Consider the following 19419-nt stretch of genomic DNA (forward strand, 5'->3'; position numbering starts at 1 on the left):
TATACATCTTTATTTTGCAGATTTGTGTATGAGATAAAATATATGTAAACTTTATAATTTTTCTGTTTTGATATTAATGAATAATAGATTGATTTGATTGCATCTTAATTTATGAATATACTAAAATAAAACAACACAATATCTTAGCAATTGTTTGTGATTTATATGATTATTACTTGCCTATTACATATGTTATTTATGAATACATATCATTTCTTTTCTAATGAAGAAGTGCCGGCATGATGCTACCACATATTGTTTGTACTGTTGTTGCCACCTTGGTCCCAGGATAAACCCGTCTTGTCTCTTCACCATATAGTGTAAACCAAAATGTTGTCTCAAATGCTACTAGCTTACATTTTTTCTGTTTTATTTATGAATGTTTACATATCCATGAAAAAATATCAGAATGAATATATGTAAAAGCACGCAGTATAACAAGTTGATCTCAGTTAATTGTATCCATTATTGTCCACTCACTATTAAAAAGCAAACACATAAATACAGTAGAAAACAAAAGAAAAATCTAGTAAGTGTTTCCATTTTCCACTGCCTTATTTTAGTTCTTCTTTTTCTTCTCTTCCCCCCCTTTTCCCTCCTTCATGCTTTTAAAAAAGCCCTTATTTCACTCAGGGTAAAAAAGGTAATATGGAAAGGTCGATATTTTTAGAGGAGCCTGAAGAAGTTAGGATCCCAACTCTCAGTGAAACTCCCTTAGGTTTCTTTGAGCCAATGTTTATTACTGTCCTTTTTTAAATAATACCTCTGGGAGAAAGTGGTAGGTATAGTATTTCACCAAAATAAGACAACAGCCTCTGAAATTCAACAGATGCTTCAAGATAATCCAGTTGGAATTCACTGGAGTTCAGTGAACTGCTTATGATGATTAGGCTTGGTAAGTGTCAAGGTTCCTTCCCCACTCTGAACTCTAGGGTACAGATGTGGGGACCTGCATGAAAACCTCCTAAGCTTACTTTTACTAGCTTAGGTTAAAACTTCCCCAAGGTACAAAATTATTTTACCCTTGGATTTCCACTGCCACCACCAAACTTTATCTGGGTTTACTGGGAAACGTGGTTTGGACACGTCTTTCCCCCAAAAATCCTCCCAACCCTTGCACCCCACTTCCTGGGGAAGGTTTGGTAAAAATCCTCACCAATTTGCATAGGTGACCACAGACCCAAACCCTTGGATCTTAGAACAATGAAAAAGCATTCAGTTTTCTTACAAGAAGACTTTTAATAGAAGTAAAGGAATCACCTCTGTAAAATCAGGATAGTAGATACCTTACAGGGTAATTAGATTCAAAACATAGAGAATCCCTCTAGGCAAAACCTTAAGTTACAAAAAAGACACACAGACAGGAATAGTCATTCTATTCAGCACAGCTCTTCTCTCAGCCATTTAAAGAAATCATAATCTAACACATAGCTAGCTAGATTACCTACTAAGTTCTAAGACTCCATTCCTGTTCTGTCCCTGGCAAAAGCATCATACAGACAGACACAGACCCTTTGTTTTTCTCCCTCCTCCCAGCTTTTGAAAGTATCTTGTCTCCTCATTGGTATTTTGGTCAGGTGCCAGCGAGGTTACCTTTAGCTTCTTAACCCTTTACGGGTGAGAGGATTTTTCCACTGGCCAGGAGAGATTTTAAAGGGGTTTACCCTTCCCTTGACATTTATGACAGTAAGATTATATTTTTATTGGTAAATCTCAACAAACATTGATTTCACTGAACACACACAAACTGATGTCAAAATATTTCCATTGATTAGTCATTCAAATTTACAAATATACAAAAAAGAAAAATGTTGCTTTAGAAATTAATAGCCCTGGATTTAAGGTTATTTATTTTGTGTATTTTGACATTTGATGTTGACCATTTGTGTTTTAACAGTAATAATGCTATAAGTTTTTGAATCTGGATGTCTACTTCCATTAAATAATTGTCTGACCCCACCATAATTTCCTGCAACTGTGAAATTTAAATAGATAAAAATGCTTAAAATCCATAATTTTGCACAACTCTGAATATTTTAATTGATAAAAATCTTTTTTAAATGCTTAAAAATAAACATCGGTATTACCCAAAAATAAAATTGAATTCTGCCAAGTCTACTTATGAGCAAGTCAACTACAGACCCAGTGATGCTGGGGAGAATCCAACCACTAAAGAGTTAATATGCCTCAGATGCTTGATAACTGCAGTATTATGTGGATTATGTACTGGAAGAAATTAATTAAAATAGTGCTCTTTAAACAGGTTGTCATAAATATAAAGGGAAGGGTAACCCCCTTTCTGTATACAGTGCTATAAAATCCCTCCTGGCCAGAGGCAAAATCCTTTCACCTGTAAAGGGTTAAGAAGCTAAGATAACCTCGCTGGCACCTGACCCAAAATGGCCAATGAGGGGTCAAGATTCTTTCAAATCTGGAGGGGGTGGGAAAGGCTTTTGTCTGTCTGTCCATGTGATACCTTTGCCGGGAACAGATCAAGGATGCAAGCCCTCCAACTCCTGTAAAGTTAGTAATTAATCTAGCTGGAAAATGCATTAGACTTTCTTTTGTTTTTTTGGCTTGTGAAATTCGCTGTGCTGGAGGGAATGTGTATTCCTGTTTTTGTCTTTTTGTAACTTAAGGTTTTGCCTGGAGGGATTCTCTATGTTCTGAAGCTGATTACCCTGTAAAGAATTTACCATCCTGATTTTACAGAGGTGATTCTTTTACCTTTTCTTTAAATACAATTATTCTTTTAAGAACCTGATTGATTTTTCCTTGTTCTTAAGAGCCAAGGGTTTGGGTCTGTGTTCACCTGTACCAATTGGTGAGGATATTATTATCAAGCCTTCCCAGGAAAGGGGGTGTCAGGCTTGGGGGGATATTTGGGGGGAAGACGTCTCCAAGCAGGCTCTTTCCCTGTTCTTTGTTTAAATTGCTTGGTGATGGCAGCGTACCAGGTTTTTAACCTAAGCTAGTTCCCAAGGCAAGAAAGAAATCTGTGCCTTGGGGAAGTTTTTAACCTAAGCTGCTAAGAATAAGCTTAGGGGATCTTTCATGCAGGTCCCCACATCTGTACCCTAGAGTTCAGAGTGGGAAGGAACCTTGACACAGGTGTTTCCATTTTTTCTTTTTCACTCAAAGCCAGGGAGACATTTATGCAGGGAGCAGGGCAGAGAGTTAGAATTTTTCAGGACACTGTATTTGGGAAGGGAAGGGCAGGAAGTTCTGAGAAGCATCTAAGGCTTGTGCTGGACTAGGGTGCACACGCAGCTATTGCTCTGATAAAGACTCACTTCGGTTTCACTGACAATGTCTGAGGCTCACAGTTCTGCGGATGAGCCCCCACACACCCTATTGTGGGGTTATTGCTACATTACACCTTTTTGACACCTTGGTAACAGCAGCATTTTTGCATGGCATATAAAAGGAAGCCTAGAGGAAACGGATCAAGTACCAATGGTTTGTGGAAGCCTTGAACCCTGCAAAACTCTTATCCCTCGGACCACAGCCATCCCAAATGTCCCTTCCCTGGGTGAAACCCTGGCCCCCATTAAAGTCAATGGCAAAACTCCCACTGCCTTCAGTGGGTCAGGTTTTGACCTCTCTGTTTTACATAAGAAGAAAACTATAGTCAGAGACAAAGGGATTGAGGTACAGCGGGGACTGGGATGGACAAAGCCTTAGAGGTCCCTTTTTCCTCTTTTCCCTCTAGGTCCTTGCCTACCCAGTCTGATGCGGATGGGTGGGTCCCACATCTCTAAACAAATCTACTGACACCCTAGGGCCTTCTACTTTATTAGTGTCAGCTTCAGTGAAGACACTGAAACCCTCAGGCACTTCTAGCAACTGTTGAATGTAAACTCACTCAAATAAAAAACACACTAAAATAACACAAACCTTCCAACTTCCCCTAAACCAATGTCTGTAAAGCAGGATAATGATGCTGATTTTCTTTGTAAAGTGCTGTGAGAACTACTGATGAAAAGTTCAGCTGTCCCTCCCCCCACTGCCATGTGCTACTCCTGCCCTCTGCCTTGGAGCTGCTCCCGGGAGCCTCCTGCTTGCTGTGCAGTGGAGGGGGGAAAAAGGGGGGTAATGTCAGGATGTCCTCCTCCCCCCTACTCCTGCCCCCTTCTTACCCTTTCTCCACATAGAGCAGGGTGGGGACAGGACAGGGCTCAGGACGGAGAGACCACAGCTGCTGTCTCAACTTCCTGATCTTACGTATTAGGTAAACAAAGGAATCAAGCGAAGAAGCAGCAGAGGAAACAGCTTAACAACCACACCAGGGCATATAGTTTACAGGAGCTCTTCCTGGCTCATGAAACCAAGACAATGGACTTTGGAAAATATAAGGGGTGCAAACAGATATTCTAGTTATCCATCACTTAGGAAACAAAGGGGAGAGCACCTTTTAGCTCTGTGAAGTTTAGGTCCTCTGGCCTGGAGGGCTAGAGATGCTGGTAATTTGATGTAAGTAACAAAACTCCTTAGGCAAAGCTTCTAACTTGCTAAAATTAAGTTTTAGTCACTAGGAAGTGGTTTTTGTTTTGTTTTGTTTTGAACTGTACCTGTCTCTTTTTCTCTTGCTTTGGAGCACTTAAATCTATGTTCCTTATTAATAAACTTAGCTTATAGTAAAATTAAGAATATCTCAGTGCTGTTATATTGAAGTAAAGAGTGACTCCTCACTTAAAGTTGCCCCGGTTAACGTTTCGTTGTTACGTTGCTGATCAATTTGGGAACATGCTTGTTTAAAGTTGTGCAGTGGTCCCTTATAACGTTGTTTGGCAGCTGCCTGCTTTGTCCACTGCTTGCAGGAAGAGCAGCCAGTTGCAGCTAGCTGGTGGGGGCTTGGAACCAGGGTGGACAGGCAGCCCCCTATCAGCTCCCTGCTCCCCTAAGTTCCCTGTGCAGCAGCTACTCAACACAATAGGTGAAGTCCAGGAGCTGTCAGATTCTTTAGTTATTCCCATATCCAGTATATTTTGTATTTCTTTACAAATTTTCTCCTGCACTTTAACGGTGGTTTGGTATGCCCTGAGAGGTGCATGTTGGGGTGTCACGGTGTCGATCCTATGGACCATTTTATGAGTCATCTCAGGCATGCTAGAAAGTACATGCTTATGACTTTGCAACACAACCAGAATTTGTGATTTTTCACTATAGGTTAAGTCTTTGCATATCTTAGTGCTTTCAAGTGATGATTTATCCTGGCATTCAGCCATCAAATCAATGAGGTGTCATGGCTCAGACTCCTCTTCATCACAACAAATCTTACATACACCGTCTGTGGAGCAAATTTGCTGTGGGGTCTTTTTATACTGTACATGACTTCATTCTCTCTATCCACAAACTCAAAAGGTCCCTATCATGAGTTTTGCATTTTGTACCTTTTTACAGGGAGAAGCATTAATACCAAACCTCCACCTCAAAAGAGCCTTCACAAACATTCCTATCACACCAGGCCTCATGTGGGCTGGCTATCAGTGAGGACAGTTTGCACCACTTCCATCATGTTCCTTAACTTCTTTCTGAATCTTTGTAAATATTCAGTCACTAGTTCCCCTTTTGATTCAGTGCCCCAATCCCACGACTCACTTTTGAGATTTAGGGGGCTATGATAGGGTGATGGGGTTAAGGTGGCCAGGTAGGCCTATTTATTGCCCAGACTGCACCTGAAGGAGAAGCCAGGGATGGCTGGGACCTAATTGCTGAAGGTGCCCAGCTGAGGAAGAACAGGTGGTGGGGCCTATATAAGCCAGGCAGCTGGCAACAGAAGGGGGCTGCAGGAAGGGAGGTTAAAGTTACTCCCTGAGAGCAGGGCGTTAGGAGGTTGGTGAACCCAGAGAGGGGGAAAGTCAGGAAGGTAGGAGAAGTCTCAGGGGAAAGCAGCAAGGTAGGACAGTGCAGGCTTTGGCGGCTGACCAGAAGGCCCCTTAGCTGGAACCCAAACTAGAGGGTGGGCCCTGGTTCCTCTGCCAGCCACTGGGGATGTGGCACAGGCCAGGCAGAGGACAGCAGGCAGTTTGTTCTGGAAAGACTTTGTTACACTACCCCTAGAAAGGGAACATGTATGGTGACCTGGCTGGAGGACGGAGTCACAAAGAGGAGAAAACGGTTACTCACCTTCTCGTAACTGTTGTTCTTCGAGATGAGTTGTTCATGTCCATTCCAATCAGGCGTATGCGTGCCACGTGCATGACAGCTGAAAGATTTCCCTCTAGCAGTATCCATAGAGTTGGCCTGGGCGCCCCCAGGTGTCACGACTTCATGGCGTTCGATATAGGGCACTGCCGACCCACCACCCCCTTAGTTCCTTCTTGCTGGCTACTGCGACAGAGGAGTAAGAGGGTGGGTATTGGAATGGACACGAACAACACATCTCGAAGAACAACAGTTATGAGAAGGCGAGTAGCCATTTTTTCTTCTTCGAGTATTTCTTCAAGACAATTCCAATCAGGTGACTCCCAAGCCTGAGTTCCGGAGGCAGGGTCAGAGTTCAGGTGTCCACTGATTGGAGCACTGCTCTACCAAAGGCCGTGTCATCTCTGGCTTGCTGGGTGATAGCATAATGCGATGTAAAGGTATGTATTGAGGACCCCCGTTGCTGCCCTGCATATTTCCTGGGTGGGAACCTGCACTAGGAACGCTGCTGAAAAAGTCTGAGCCCTGGGGGAGTGCGCTGTGAGTGGAGGGGAAGGCACCTCTGCCAGGTTTTAGCACTCTCGGATGCAGGACATTATCCATGACAAAATTCGCTGAGAGGAGATTGGAAGTCCTTTCATCTTTTCTTTGGGAGGAAAGCTGGATGTGGCCTGAGCTGAACCTTATCCTTACAGAATACCGTGTAAGGAGGCTCTGATGTTAGGGCCTTGAGTCAGACATTCTCCTGAGTGAAGTTATCGCTACCAGAAATGCCACCTTGTACAAGAGATAGAGCAGGAAGCACATCAGCAGCAGTTTGAAGGGTGGCCCCATCACTTTGGAGAGGACCAGTCCCAGGCTGGGACCAGTTGTCAGACTTGCAGATATAGCCTGTTGAGACCTTTCAGGAAACGGCTGACCATAGGGTTGGAAAAGATTGAGCAGCCCTCTGCGCCTGGGTGGAAGGCAGAGATGGCAGCCAAGTGAACCCTTATTGATGACATGGACAGCCCCTGCTGCTTAAGATGGAGAAGATAGTCCAGTGTAAGTGGTATTGAGGCGAGTGTCAGAGACGGACAGCATTGTGCCGACCAGATTGAAAATCTCTTCCATTTGGCCAGGTAGGTAGCCCTGGTTGGGAGTTTCCTACTGCCAAGGAGGACTTGTCTGACCAAGTCCAAGCAAGAGAGCTCCATCAGGTTCAGCCATGGAGCTTCCATGCCGTGAGAAGCAACAACTTGAGGTTTGGGTACTGGAGATGGCCATGATCTGAAGTTATTAAATCCGGGAAGATTGGCAAAGTGATTGGGACTTCCACGGACATTTTGAGGAGAGATGTATACCAGTGTTGGCAGGGCCAGGCTGGAGCTATCAATATCACCAAAGCTTCCCTCCAGATCTTGAGGAGCACTTGTGAATGAGAGAGATAGGCGAGAACACGTACAGGAGATGGTCTCTCCATGGGAGGAGGAACACATCCGCAATAGAGCCCGGGCTGTGATTCAGGAAGGAGCAGAACTGCTGGCACTTCCTGTTTCATCACATGGCAAACAGGTCTATCTGGGGAAAGTCCCACCATTGGAAGATGGAATTCATGACATCCGGGCGTAGGAACCACTCATGGCCATGGGATGACCTGCTGAGATGGTCCGCCAACCCGTTCTGTACTCCTGGGAGGTACGATGCTTGCAGGTGTATCGAATGAACTACACAAAAGTCCCACAGCATGAGGGCTTCCTGGTACAGGGGAGAGGAACATGCACCCCCCATCTGTTGTTATAAAACATCGTCGTGGTGTTGTCTGTGTCTGACACACATCTCCCTGCCAAGTGGGCTCGGAAAGTCTGGCATCCTAAATGCACCACTATCAGCTGTCTGATATTTATGTGGAGAGCGAGCTCCACCTGTGACCAGAGGCCTTGTGTCCTGAGGTCTCCCAGGTGTGCACCCCAGCCAAGTCTGTCACCAGCGAGAGGGATGGCTGAAGACTGGTGAAAGGGACTCCCTCGCGCACTGCCTGCGGGTCGAGGCACCACAGGAGGGAGTCAATGACCGCGGAAGGCAGAGTCACAACCTTGTCCACGCTGTCCTGAACCGGCCGGTACACCGAGGCTAGCCACAATTGGAGAGACCAAAGCCTGAGCCTGGCGTGTTGCACCACATAGGTACAAGCAGTCATGTTTCCCAGAAGTTTCAGGGAATTCCTTACTATGGTGGTAGGGAACTGCCTGAGATGTCGAATGATGTTGCCCAGGGCTCAGAACCTCGATTCCGGGAGGTATGCCCTGGCCTGTTTCGAGTTCAGAACTGCCCATATACATTCTATCTGCTGAACCGGGGAAAGCATTGATTTTCCCATGTTCAGGAGAAGACCCAGTTCATCGAATGTCACTCTTATGAAGTTGATTTATGCCTCCACTTGAGCCATGGAGTGGACCTTGATCAGCCAGTTGTCAAGGCATGGAAACATCTGTGCCTGCCACCTGTGCAGAAAGGCGACCACGACTGCCATACACTTGGTGAATACTCGTGGCACTGTTAAGAGGCCAAACGGAAGGACTGGGAACTGGTAATGGTTGTGGCTGACCACAAACCTGAGGTACCTTGTGTGGGATGGAGAGATTGCTTTATGAAAGTAAGCGTCCTTCAAGTCGAGGGCAGCATACCAGTCCCCTGGATCCAAGGAAGGGACGATGGGGGCCAAAAAGACCATGCAGAACTTGAGTTTCTTCATGAACTTGTTGAGCTCTCACAGGTCTAGGATGGGCCTGAGCCTGCCTTTGGAAATACTGGGAACAGAAGCCCTTGCCTTTCTGCTCCTGAGGAACCTCTTCCACTGCTTCCAGCGATAGGAGTGAATGCACCTCCTGTATAAGGAGTTGCTTGTGAGAAGGGTCCCTGAAGAGGGATGGGGAAGAGGGATGGAAGGGCGGGAGGGCAGCGAATATCCCCTCTCTACCGTGCGGAGTACCCAACAGTCTGATGTGATATGGGCCAATGCACGGTAGAAAGGTGATAGATGGGACGAAAAGGTAAGGTGGGATGGATCCAGCCTTTGTACTGGTGCACTATCCTCATGCGCATCTTCAAAAGGCCTGTTTTTGGCTTGAGGAGGGTTTAGACTGGCCAGAGACTGACGTCTCTTTCTAGAGTTTCTATTCCTCCTGCATGAACCCTCCTGCCTATTTTGAGGCTGGTAACTCCTCAGCTGGGGCTATGGTCTAAAATTCCTCCATTGGTTGGCCGGGCTGTGAAGGCCAAGAGACGTAAGGGTGGCCCTAGAGTCTTTGAGGCTGTGCAGGCAGGAGTCTTTTCAGTCTTTTCTGAAAATAAAGTCTGACCCTCAAAGGAGAGGTCCTGGATGGTCTGCTGGACCTCATATGGGAGGCCAGAGACCTGCAGCCAGGAACTCCTCCTCATGGCCACCCCAGTCACAATGGGTGTGCAGCCATGTCTGCTGCAGGCAAAGCTGCTTGTAGAGACGCCAGGGAAATTAGTTTACCTTCCTCTACTAGCACAGAAAACTCTGTGTGAGAGTCCAGGGGCAGGAGTTCAGTAAACTTTGTCAAGGCCCCACATATATTAGAGTTATATCTGCTGACTACCACCTGGTGGTTAGCGATGCGGAGCTGCAACCCTCTGTCGAGTAAACCTTTCTCCCGAAAATGTCCAACTTTTTGGCCTCTTGACTTTTCAGTGAGGGCCCCTGGTAGCCCTGGCGCTCGCACTGGTTGGCCGCATCCACTACCAGGGAGTCCGGCAGGGGGTGCGTATACAGGTGTTCGTAGCCCCTTGAGGGGACAAAGTACGTCCACTCATACCTTTTCGCAGTGGGTGGCAACAAGGACGGGGTCTGCCACAGAGTCTCCGTCGTTTCGCTGATGGTTTTGATCAGCGGAAGTGAGATATGGGACGGCCCAGAAGGGGAAAGGATATCGACCATTGGTTTGGTCTCCTCCACCACCTCCTCTGTTTTGATATTGAGGTTCTGGGCCACCCATCTCAGCAGCTGCTATAAGACCCTGCTGCCCTTCAGGGCCAGGGCAGTTGATGTGCCGGCCACAGCCTCATCCAGGGAGGAGGAGGAGGAGGAGAGGCTGACCAGTACAGGAGCCTACTCTCTGCCCTTGGCTCCTCTGGGGTCCCAAGGATCAAGGACCTCCGGCACCACAGTCAGTGCCGCAGTCAGTGCTGGAGCTGTTGACTCTGTAGTCGGTGCCGTGGCAGTTGTTGCTGAAGCCATCGATGCTGCAGTTGGTGCCGGAACTGTTGACACAGGTATGCGGGTCAGCTGGGTCACCATCGAAATCCCCGGTGGCCAAGGTGTGAGCATTGGAATGAAGGACACTGAGACCACCAATGCCGATCTCGAACTGTGGCTCTGCCCCTGGCCTTCATGATAGGTCCAGGGCATCCAGAATGGTCGCTGAGGAGCTTGCCACTGGCCCCGTCATGGTGCCGGGCAGGGATGCCAGTCTCGGCAGGAGCGGGACCTCCTCCTACTGGAGCACGATGATTCTACTTCCAACTCTGAGGTCTCCAACTGGAACAACCACAGAGGAGCGGAGCCCCTTGGTGCCGGTGATGGGTGCCGCAAACTGGGGGACCAGAGCAGCTCCTCCACAAGGGCGGCCAGTGCCAGGGGGTGATGCGTCGAGGACGGTGTGCTCATCACCGGCTTGATCATTGATTGTACTGGGGCCCGAACCAGTGCTGGCAACCTCTCCTGCTTTGGAGGGGAGGCTGTTGTATAAAGTGCCAGCAGGTCCGATGCAGCCTTGAACACCTCTGGCATGGAGGGGAGCTGCAGCTCTTCTTGGTGTTGGTCCAGCAAGCGATGAAGGTCCGGACTCAACTGGGCCCCTTCTGGGACAGGAGTCGACATGACCCATGGTGGTTGGGCACCAGATGGAGGCTTACTAACTGCGTGGTCTTTCGACCTGGCTGGAGAACGTCCTCTGTCCGACTTCTTCTTTATCTGGGGCCCTGGGGATTGAAACCGCTGCCTCACAGAGGGCTGGGTTTTGTGTGTGAAGCCATGGCGGTGCCGAGGGTCTCTAGAGGAGTCCTTCCTCAGCACTGGCTCATGTATCGAGAGCGCCAGCACACTGCGCACTGAGGAAACAGTGCTTGGGGCTGGCTCCCCCGTGCCAGGTTCTGACTTAGGTCCGAGTGCTTCCTCCATAAGTAAAATGCAGAGGCGCTGATCTCTGTCCTCTAAGGTCTGAAGGTGGATCCCTCTGCAGATTCTACAATGCTCTCTAAGGTGACCCTCACTGAGACACTTCAAGCATGAAGTGTACGGGTTGCTTCTGGGCACAGACCTGCCATAGTCTGTGCATGCCTTAAAACCTGGGGACCGAGGCATGCCCTGGTGCTGCGGGAACATTGGGAAGCCCACGAAAGGGAACTTATGAACTATTTACACTAACTATACAAAGAACTCACTACTATTAAGTACACTAAAAAGGAAACTGCAGAGAACACACGCTTGCCGAGGCAAGAGCAACGGGGAGTTCCAGCTAGCCATCAGAGGCGGTAAGAAGGAACTGAGGGGGTGGTGGGTCGGCAGGGCCGTATATGAAGCACCATGAAGGCACAATTCCAGGGGGTGCCCAGGCTGACTCTATGGATACTGGTAGGGGAAAATCTTCTGTCTGTTGTGCACGCTGCATGTGCACACCTGATTGGAACTGACACGAACAAGCACTCGAAGAAGCTGTGGTTTCAGAGCATGAGGGATCTGCAGAGTGAGTGACGACGGGAGAGACACCACCAGAGGAGGGTGCAATGCCTGGCTAGATCTAATCTCGAGGATGGTCAGGAAGAAGTGCCACTACTGGAGAGTGCACCCCATGACAGGGCCCCCTCTCCTTTCTCCCACACAGGAGATCAAATGGGGCGAATCCTGTTGATCTCCAGGGAACTTCTCTATAAGAAATAACAGATAGGGTCACATTTCCTCCCAGTGGCTCACCCTTTTGTTTGCACAGATTTTAGTGTCCCATTGAAGCTTGCAACCAAACCATTTGTCCCTGGGTAATATAGGGCAGCCTTCAGCGGTTTTAAACCACACATTCCCCATAATTTAGCTGAATAGCTGGGACATGAAATTTGACTCACAATCTGAAAAAAAATCTCCTTAGGAAAACCTACTTGGCTGGAAATAGTGAAAAGGGCTTTGGCTACTGTATCAGCCTCAATATTAGACAGAGCACCTGCTTCTGGAGATCTAGTGGCATGATCCACTACTACCATAGGTGGTAGGTATAATACGCCAGGAGAGGCTAAGCCTCCCTGGTGCAGCTGCCATTGCTAGACAACGGTTTGTGGTTTTGGCAGTTAGTACGGACTGGGCTTCTGCCGGAGGAAGTTTTTGCATATTATTATGCACCGTGCAGGTTCTGGGGTGGCTGAGGAGGTGTTCAGCTGTAAACTGCCCCAGAACCTTCATGGCAGATATCGTAAGCTCAGGTTCTTCAACTCAGGGTCTCATGACACATGAGACAGGGTCTCATGACAGGGGTACGGGGCGGCTCTGGCCGGCTGGGACTCCTCCGGCCGCAGTGAGGAGGGGCTTGGGGGTCTGCCCAGTGATGGCCAGTGGGGCTTGGGGTTCTGGTCATGGCGGGGGGGCCTTCGGCGGAAGCACAGGGTTGGGGGGCTAGCCTCTCTGAATGGGGTTCCACCCACCACCCCTACCAAAATATATTTCTTTCCTCTTTGGGTTGGCCAGGGCATAGCGCCCACAATATCCATTGCCACCCTAAAAAATGCCTCTGTGATTACAGCGAAGGGATGCAGGGGAGCTTTGTGAGACCCTACAGGCCTCTTCCACTTCTGACAGAAGTTACAAGACCTGCAATAGTCTCTCACCTTATTCTGAATATCTGGCCAGTAAATATTTCTTTTAAACCTTTCATTTGTCCTCTGAGTCCCCAAGTGACCTGCAAAAGGACAGTCATGGGCTAACATCATTAGCTTCCTATGATGCCTAACAGGAACCATCAATTGTTTGTAAGGCTTCCCCTATTTTTCCCTTAGGGAGCGTTTCTGTACAATCTTCCTTCCTCTTCAAAAAACCTTTCTCTATTTTCCCTAAATGGGGTCCCCCTGGAGATGATCCTGCTTATGCTTTCTAGGGATCAGTCTGCTCTCTGTTCTGCTGCAAATTCCTGCCCGCTCTCAGCTCTGGTAACAGCCTCATCCACTGGGAGCGGCTCCTACCTCCTGGTCTCTACAGACACACTTGTTGCCGGCACCCAGTGCCGAGAGACAAAACAACAGTAGGGGTTCGTTACCCGGTGTGTTTCACTCAATAATCACAACGGGGTGGAGAAGCAGAAAAGTTTATTTGCAGCTGCAAACAAGGTACAGGGAGAATAGAATCTCAAATCCTGCACACCAGAGCAGGTCATTCCACACACTTTTATATTCCTTAATACTACTGCACTACACATCAGCCAATTAAAACTTTGCACAAATACTCTGCCTTCCTTATATGGGTTACAACAGTGTTTATTTCCTGCAACCTCTAACAAGCATTCCTAGCAACTTAAACAACCAGCACATTCTGTCTGGCCTTGTAGTTGTTTCTCTCCTATTATCTTTAACTTGGCATCAGCAAACCTTACACTATAAGGCATTATCTGCGGCTGCAACATTGTTTTAAGAGCAAAAGAGCTTACTCAAACCAGCCAGGCCTGAATTCTATTAAGGGGGGTTGAGAAGAAGCCCTTAGGCCTTCAGCAGGGAGGCTTCCTCGACCCTTATGGCCTTCCATCCCCTCGACTTAACTAGTGGCCATGCCCTGGGGTTTCCAACACACTGCCTCCTTCTACTAAACCAGAATGAACCTCTGCTAAGCTGGGAATGTCCCATACCCCTCAGCCAGGGTGACCAGAGGTCCCGATTTTATAGGGACAGTCCCGATATAAGGGGCTTTTTCTTATACAGGCGCCTATGAGCCCTCCACCCCTGTCCTGATTTTTCATGCTTTCCATCTGGTCACCCTACCCTCAGCTGTTCCTCTGTCTTCACAATTCCTTTCTGGGATTACAGACCAAAATGCCTTTACTTCAGTTTACTATATTAACAGTCTCTGGCATAGTTAATAGAGCATTACTCACAAGCACTTCTTCTGGAATGGAATCCAACACACCAGCTTTTGAAATTGCCTTTTAGCCCTTCCGACTCCAAGTGTACTCCAAAGGCACAGTGGCTTAAAACTTTCCCAGTGTGAGGAGTTGTCCATTTCCCAAGGGAACATGCCAGTTTCCCTGACCATGCCCTCTCTGACCTGAGAAATCCGGGCACCAGTGTCCCTCCACCTTAGGCATCTTTGCCATTCACTTTGGCAACTTTAATATAGTAGCAACATCAGACGTGCCCGAACTGCCGTGCCTCCCCCACAACTTTTCCCAAGCCCCTGCCTTCACGCCGCCCCTTCTCCCCAAGCCCCCACCTCATGCTACCCCTTCCCTCCGAACTCCTGCCTTTGCACCGCCTCTTCCCCAGAGGCCCTGTTCCCTCCTCTCCACCACTTCCCCCAATCTTTTGCCCTTGCGACTGGTGAGACGTGGGGGGCCATAGCCCCTTGACCCCTCCCCACCATTCTGGCACTCCTGGTCTATGCCCCAGCCTGTCACCAGTCTCTGCAGTGGGCCGGGCCCCAAGGACTCACACAGTTCCGCAGAGGCAGGTCTGTGGCCTCCAGGACTCTAAAACCAGGCCTTCGGCACCAGTGAATCCTCTCTCTTTCCAGGGGCAGTGCCAGCCTCTTCCCAGTTGGGGCAGGGGGGCGCTGAGGTGAGTTTGACAGAATCTGAAAGTCCTCAGATCAGCGAAGGGAGGCAGAAGTTAAGCCATAGTCCATCCTGACCAAGCCAGTGCCATGATGAACCAGCCAAGCTGCCTGACCAAGCCAGTGCCATGATGAGCCAGCTAAGCTGTGATGGGACTCCATCCCTTTCTCTCTCCCCACTCTCCCCCCGTAGTGCATTCCCATTGGTGAGAGATCGCCCAGCTTTCTCCAGAAGCCAACATTTATTCCCCACTTCACCAGCCCTTCCTTCTCAAGCTGGGGTCTCTGCTCAGCTTCCCTGCTGGGAGTTTTGAGGCATGAGTCACTGGAGCTTGCCTTGTCTCTCTGAATTCCTTGTTGATCTGAGTCGGTCTCAACTAGTTCCTTCACAAGGATTCATTTCACCCAGACAGGGAGGTCACACACACACACTACCTACGTCTCTTAGTCTGCCCTGAGAGCAAACTTTAATCCTTTCCTGCCTCCACTGGATAGCCATGTAAAATGCAGGAGAAACTGAGGCATATATAGGATTGATAAAAATATTACAAAAAATTCGCACTTTGTCACAAGGGTTAATCTGAACCCTTTGCAATAAAACCTTTTAAAATTCAGCATATTTCAAAGTCTGTTCAATTTCCATTTTATTAAATACATGTAATGTTTTACCTGAGAACTTTGCAATCAGCATGGGGACTTTCTTGTCTTCTGGGATTTTATACAACTCACAGAATCTTTCAGAAGTACTGCTCGATACAATCTGATTCTTTGCATTGTCCCAACTGTATTGTCTGTGGGGAGAGGGAATACCTGGGAGTTGTGGGATCTGTCCGTGGTTTTCCCACCAGTTCAGATTACGCTGCCTTTCCTTCTTTTTTCTTGGGTTTCCTTCTCTTTTAGCTCCAGGGTTGGCCTATGTACTGCTTCTCGCTTTCTGGCTCTCATTTCAGCTTCCTGCTTCAGGTGCTCACACGCCGCTACCACAGCTTCTCATTCTTTACCTTTCTGGTCAGCCTCCAACCTGATTATTTCTAATTTCAGAGATGTTTTGCCGTTATTCATTTTATACTTCCTTTTGTTTTATTTCCTCAGCTGAAATAAACAAACGGAAAACAACAAACTGTCACCTTTTCTGACTGTTTCCAGACTTCTCACTATGGATCACTTAAAAATCTAGTTTACCACTGCTTGAAGTGTGAACTTCCATCAGTCAGCAAGCTGTGTGTAAATCCTCCCACCTTTGTCACTGGGATGCTGTGCTCAGGGCCCCAGAACCACAAGCTACTGTGCTACCCCTCTGCCTCAGCAAGGGAGAGCTTTTCTGGAACTTAGCCCTGGTCTACACTATGAGGTTCGGTCGAATTTCGCCATGTTAGGTTGATTTTATAAGCAATGCAGCTACACAACCAACCCCGTTCCGTCGACCTAAAGGGCTCTTAAAATCGACTGCTGTACTCCTCCCCGGCGAGGGGAGTAGCGCTAAAATCGACCTTCTTGGGTCAAATTTGGGGTGGTGCAGATGCAGCATTGTGCAATTTGACAGTATTGGCCTCCGGGAGCTATCCCAGAGTCTTCCAATGACCGCTCTGGACTGTACTTTCAACTCCGATGCACTAGCCAGGTACACAGGAAAAGCCCCGGGAACTTTTGAATTTCATTTCCTGTTTGGTCAGCGTGGCGAGCTCAGCAGCACAGGTGACCATGCAGTCCCAGAATCGCAAACAAGCTCCAACATGGAGCGAATGGGAGACACTGGATCTGATTGCTGTATGGGGACAAGAATCTGTGCAGGCAGAACTCCGATCAAAAAGAAGAAATGCTAATATATATGCCAATATCGCACAGGGCATGTTGGAGAGAGGCTACACCAGAGACACACAGCAGTGCCACGTGAAAGTTAAGGAGCTCAGGCAAGCCTACTACAAGACAAAGGAGGCAAACGGTTGCTCCGGGTCAGAGCCCCATACATGCCGCTTCTATGATCAGCTGCATGCCATTCTAGGGGGGGACCCTACTACTACCCCACCACTGTCCGTGGACACCTGCAAGAGGGGAGTCTCATGCAACATGGAGGAGGATTTTGTGGCTGAGGAAGAGGAGGAGGAGAATGTGCAGCAGGCAAGCGGAGAATCCATTCTCCCCAGCAGCCAGGACCTTTTCATCACCCTGGAGCCAATACCCTCCCAAGGCAGCTTCCCGGACCCTGAAGGAAGAGAAGGCACCTCTGGTGAGTGCACATTTGTAACTACACTATAGGGGTTAAAAGCAATTGTGTTTAATGTTTGATTTCCCCTGAAGAATTGGGATGCATTCGTGGCCAGTACAACTACTGGAAAAGTCTGTTATCGTGTCTGGGGATGGAGCAGGAATCCTCCAGGGACATCTCCATGAAGCTCTCCTGGAGGTACTCTGAAAACCTTTGCAGAAGGTTTCTGGGGAGGGCTGCCTTATTTTGTCCTCCACGGTAGGACACTTTACCACGCCAAGCCAGTAGCAAGTAGTCTGAAATCATTGCAGCACAAAGCAGGGCAGCGAATGGTCCTGGGTTTTGGTCACATTCATGCAACGTTTGGTCTTTATCTTTCTGTGTCAGCCTCAGGAGAGTGATATCATTCATGGTAACCTGGCTGAAATGGGGGAATTTTTGTAAGGGAACAGTAAAAGGACCCCGTTCAGGCTCGGCTGTTTGTGCTTGGCTAAAAGGGATCATCCCAGAGAATAGCCACGCGGTGGGGGGAGGGGTGTGCTGCACATCCACCTCAAAACCGCAGCCCCTCCTTTTAAATGGCAAACCCAACTGGCATTGCTTGCTATGGGAAAGGAGAGCGCTGCAGTTTGAAACCATTCCCACGTTATGAAGGTGAAAGACATCAACCCCGCGTACCCTTTGGCTTACCATGGCTGCCTGGAAACCAAATTCTGTTGCCCAGCCATGTGTGATGTGTCACCATACTGGCAGGCGCTCAATATAAAAGGCAAAATGTGACCTTGTACCTAAAGCACATGTGCTGTCTAATGTGAATTGCTTTATTCACTGTGAAAGAGTATCCCTTTTGTTCTCAGAAATGTATTTTACTCTCCCTTTTTATCCCCACTGCAGGTCCAAATGTTTCTGTGCTCCCCGTATCATCTCTGTCCCTGAGATTATCGCAGATTAGAAGGTGAAAAAAACACACTCACGATGACATGTTTTCCGAGCTCATGTAGACCTCCCGCACTGATAGGGCACAGCTGAATGCATGGAGGCATTCGGTAGCAGAGAATTCAGTGAGCGTGATCAGAACACGCAGGAGCAGATGCTGAAGCTAAAGGGGGAGCAAACAGACATGATGAGGCATCTGGTGGAGCTGCAGGAAATGCAACAAGAGCACAGACTGCCGCTGCATCCATTGTATAACCACCTACCCTCCTCGCCAAGTTCCATATCCTCCTCACCCAGACGCCCAAGAACGCGGGCGGGGGGAGACTCCGGACACCCAGCCATTCCACTCCAGAGGATGGCCCAAGCAACAGAAGGCTGTCATTCAAACAGCTTTGATTTGTAGTGTGGCTCCAATAAGCAATGTGGCCTTGTCCTTCCCTCCTCCCCCACCCCACCCGGGCTACCTTCTCAGTCAGGGCCATCCTTGGGATTTATGGGGCCCTACGCAGTATTATTAAACTGGTGCCCCTATGCCCAACAGCAGCCTGGGCTTGCAGCCCAGGGGCGGCGGGAGGGATGAGGCAGCAAAGGATACCGAGCCGCCCGGCCTGCCTCACGGAGGCGAAGAGTCACAGTTTCCCGCAGAGACCCCATATCCTCTCCCTCATGCAGAATGTGCGGCGCCGGTGCATTTGGCTCTGTGAATATGGCCTCTGCCTAAGGAGACTGCAGCGTGCACTGGATGTGCGGGAATCAACCCGCTCTTACCTGCAGACATGGGCAGCGGGTGAAGCTGCCGCTTGGGGAGGCTAGATCCCCAGCCCACCTCTTCTGCCTGTGGCCCCGTCCCCACTCTGCCCAGGCCCCGCCCTCTCCCCACTGTCTCCCTCCTCTCTTCCCTCCCCCTCCCTGATCACCCCCTTCCAGCCAAATCCCGGAACCCAAATGACACAAATGACATTTGAAAAAAACTCTTCTGCAATTTCTTTCTAAAGAAAATGGAGCATGTTTCCTACAGCATGCCAGAAGCTGAAGATTGGACATGCAGAAGGTACCTAATTAAAAGCACTAAACTTGGGAATAAAAATGGCAGTCATGGGTTTTTTGATATACCCTGAAGTTTATCAGAGATTTATTTGCAAAAACTTTATAGTAAGGGCAAGACAGCTGTCCTGCTGAATACAACATTAAATATTATGGAATACATGATGCAGCTCTTCTCTGTTTTACATTTTCTTAATCAGTATTTCTAAGGTGATTTTATATTTTAAATGTACTCTTAAGTCTTCATAAAGTAATCATTCCAGATTACTACATATTTAACTCA

The sequence above is a fragment of the Lepidochelys kempii genome, chromosome 2 (genome assembly GCF_965140265.1).
Source record: "Lepidochelys kempii isolate rLepKem1 chromosome 2, rLepKem1.hap2, whole genome shotgun sequence".
NCBI lineage: Eukaryota > Metazoa > Chordata > Testudines > Cheloniidae > Lepidochelys > Lepidochelys kempii.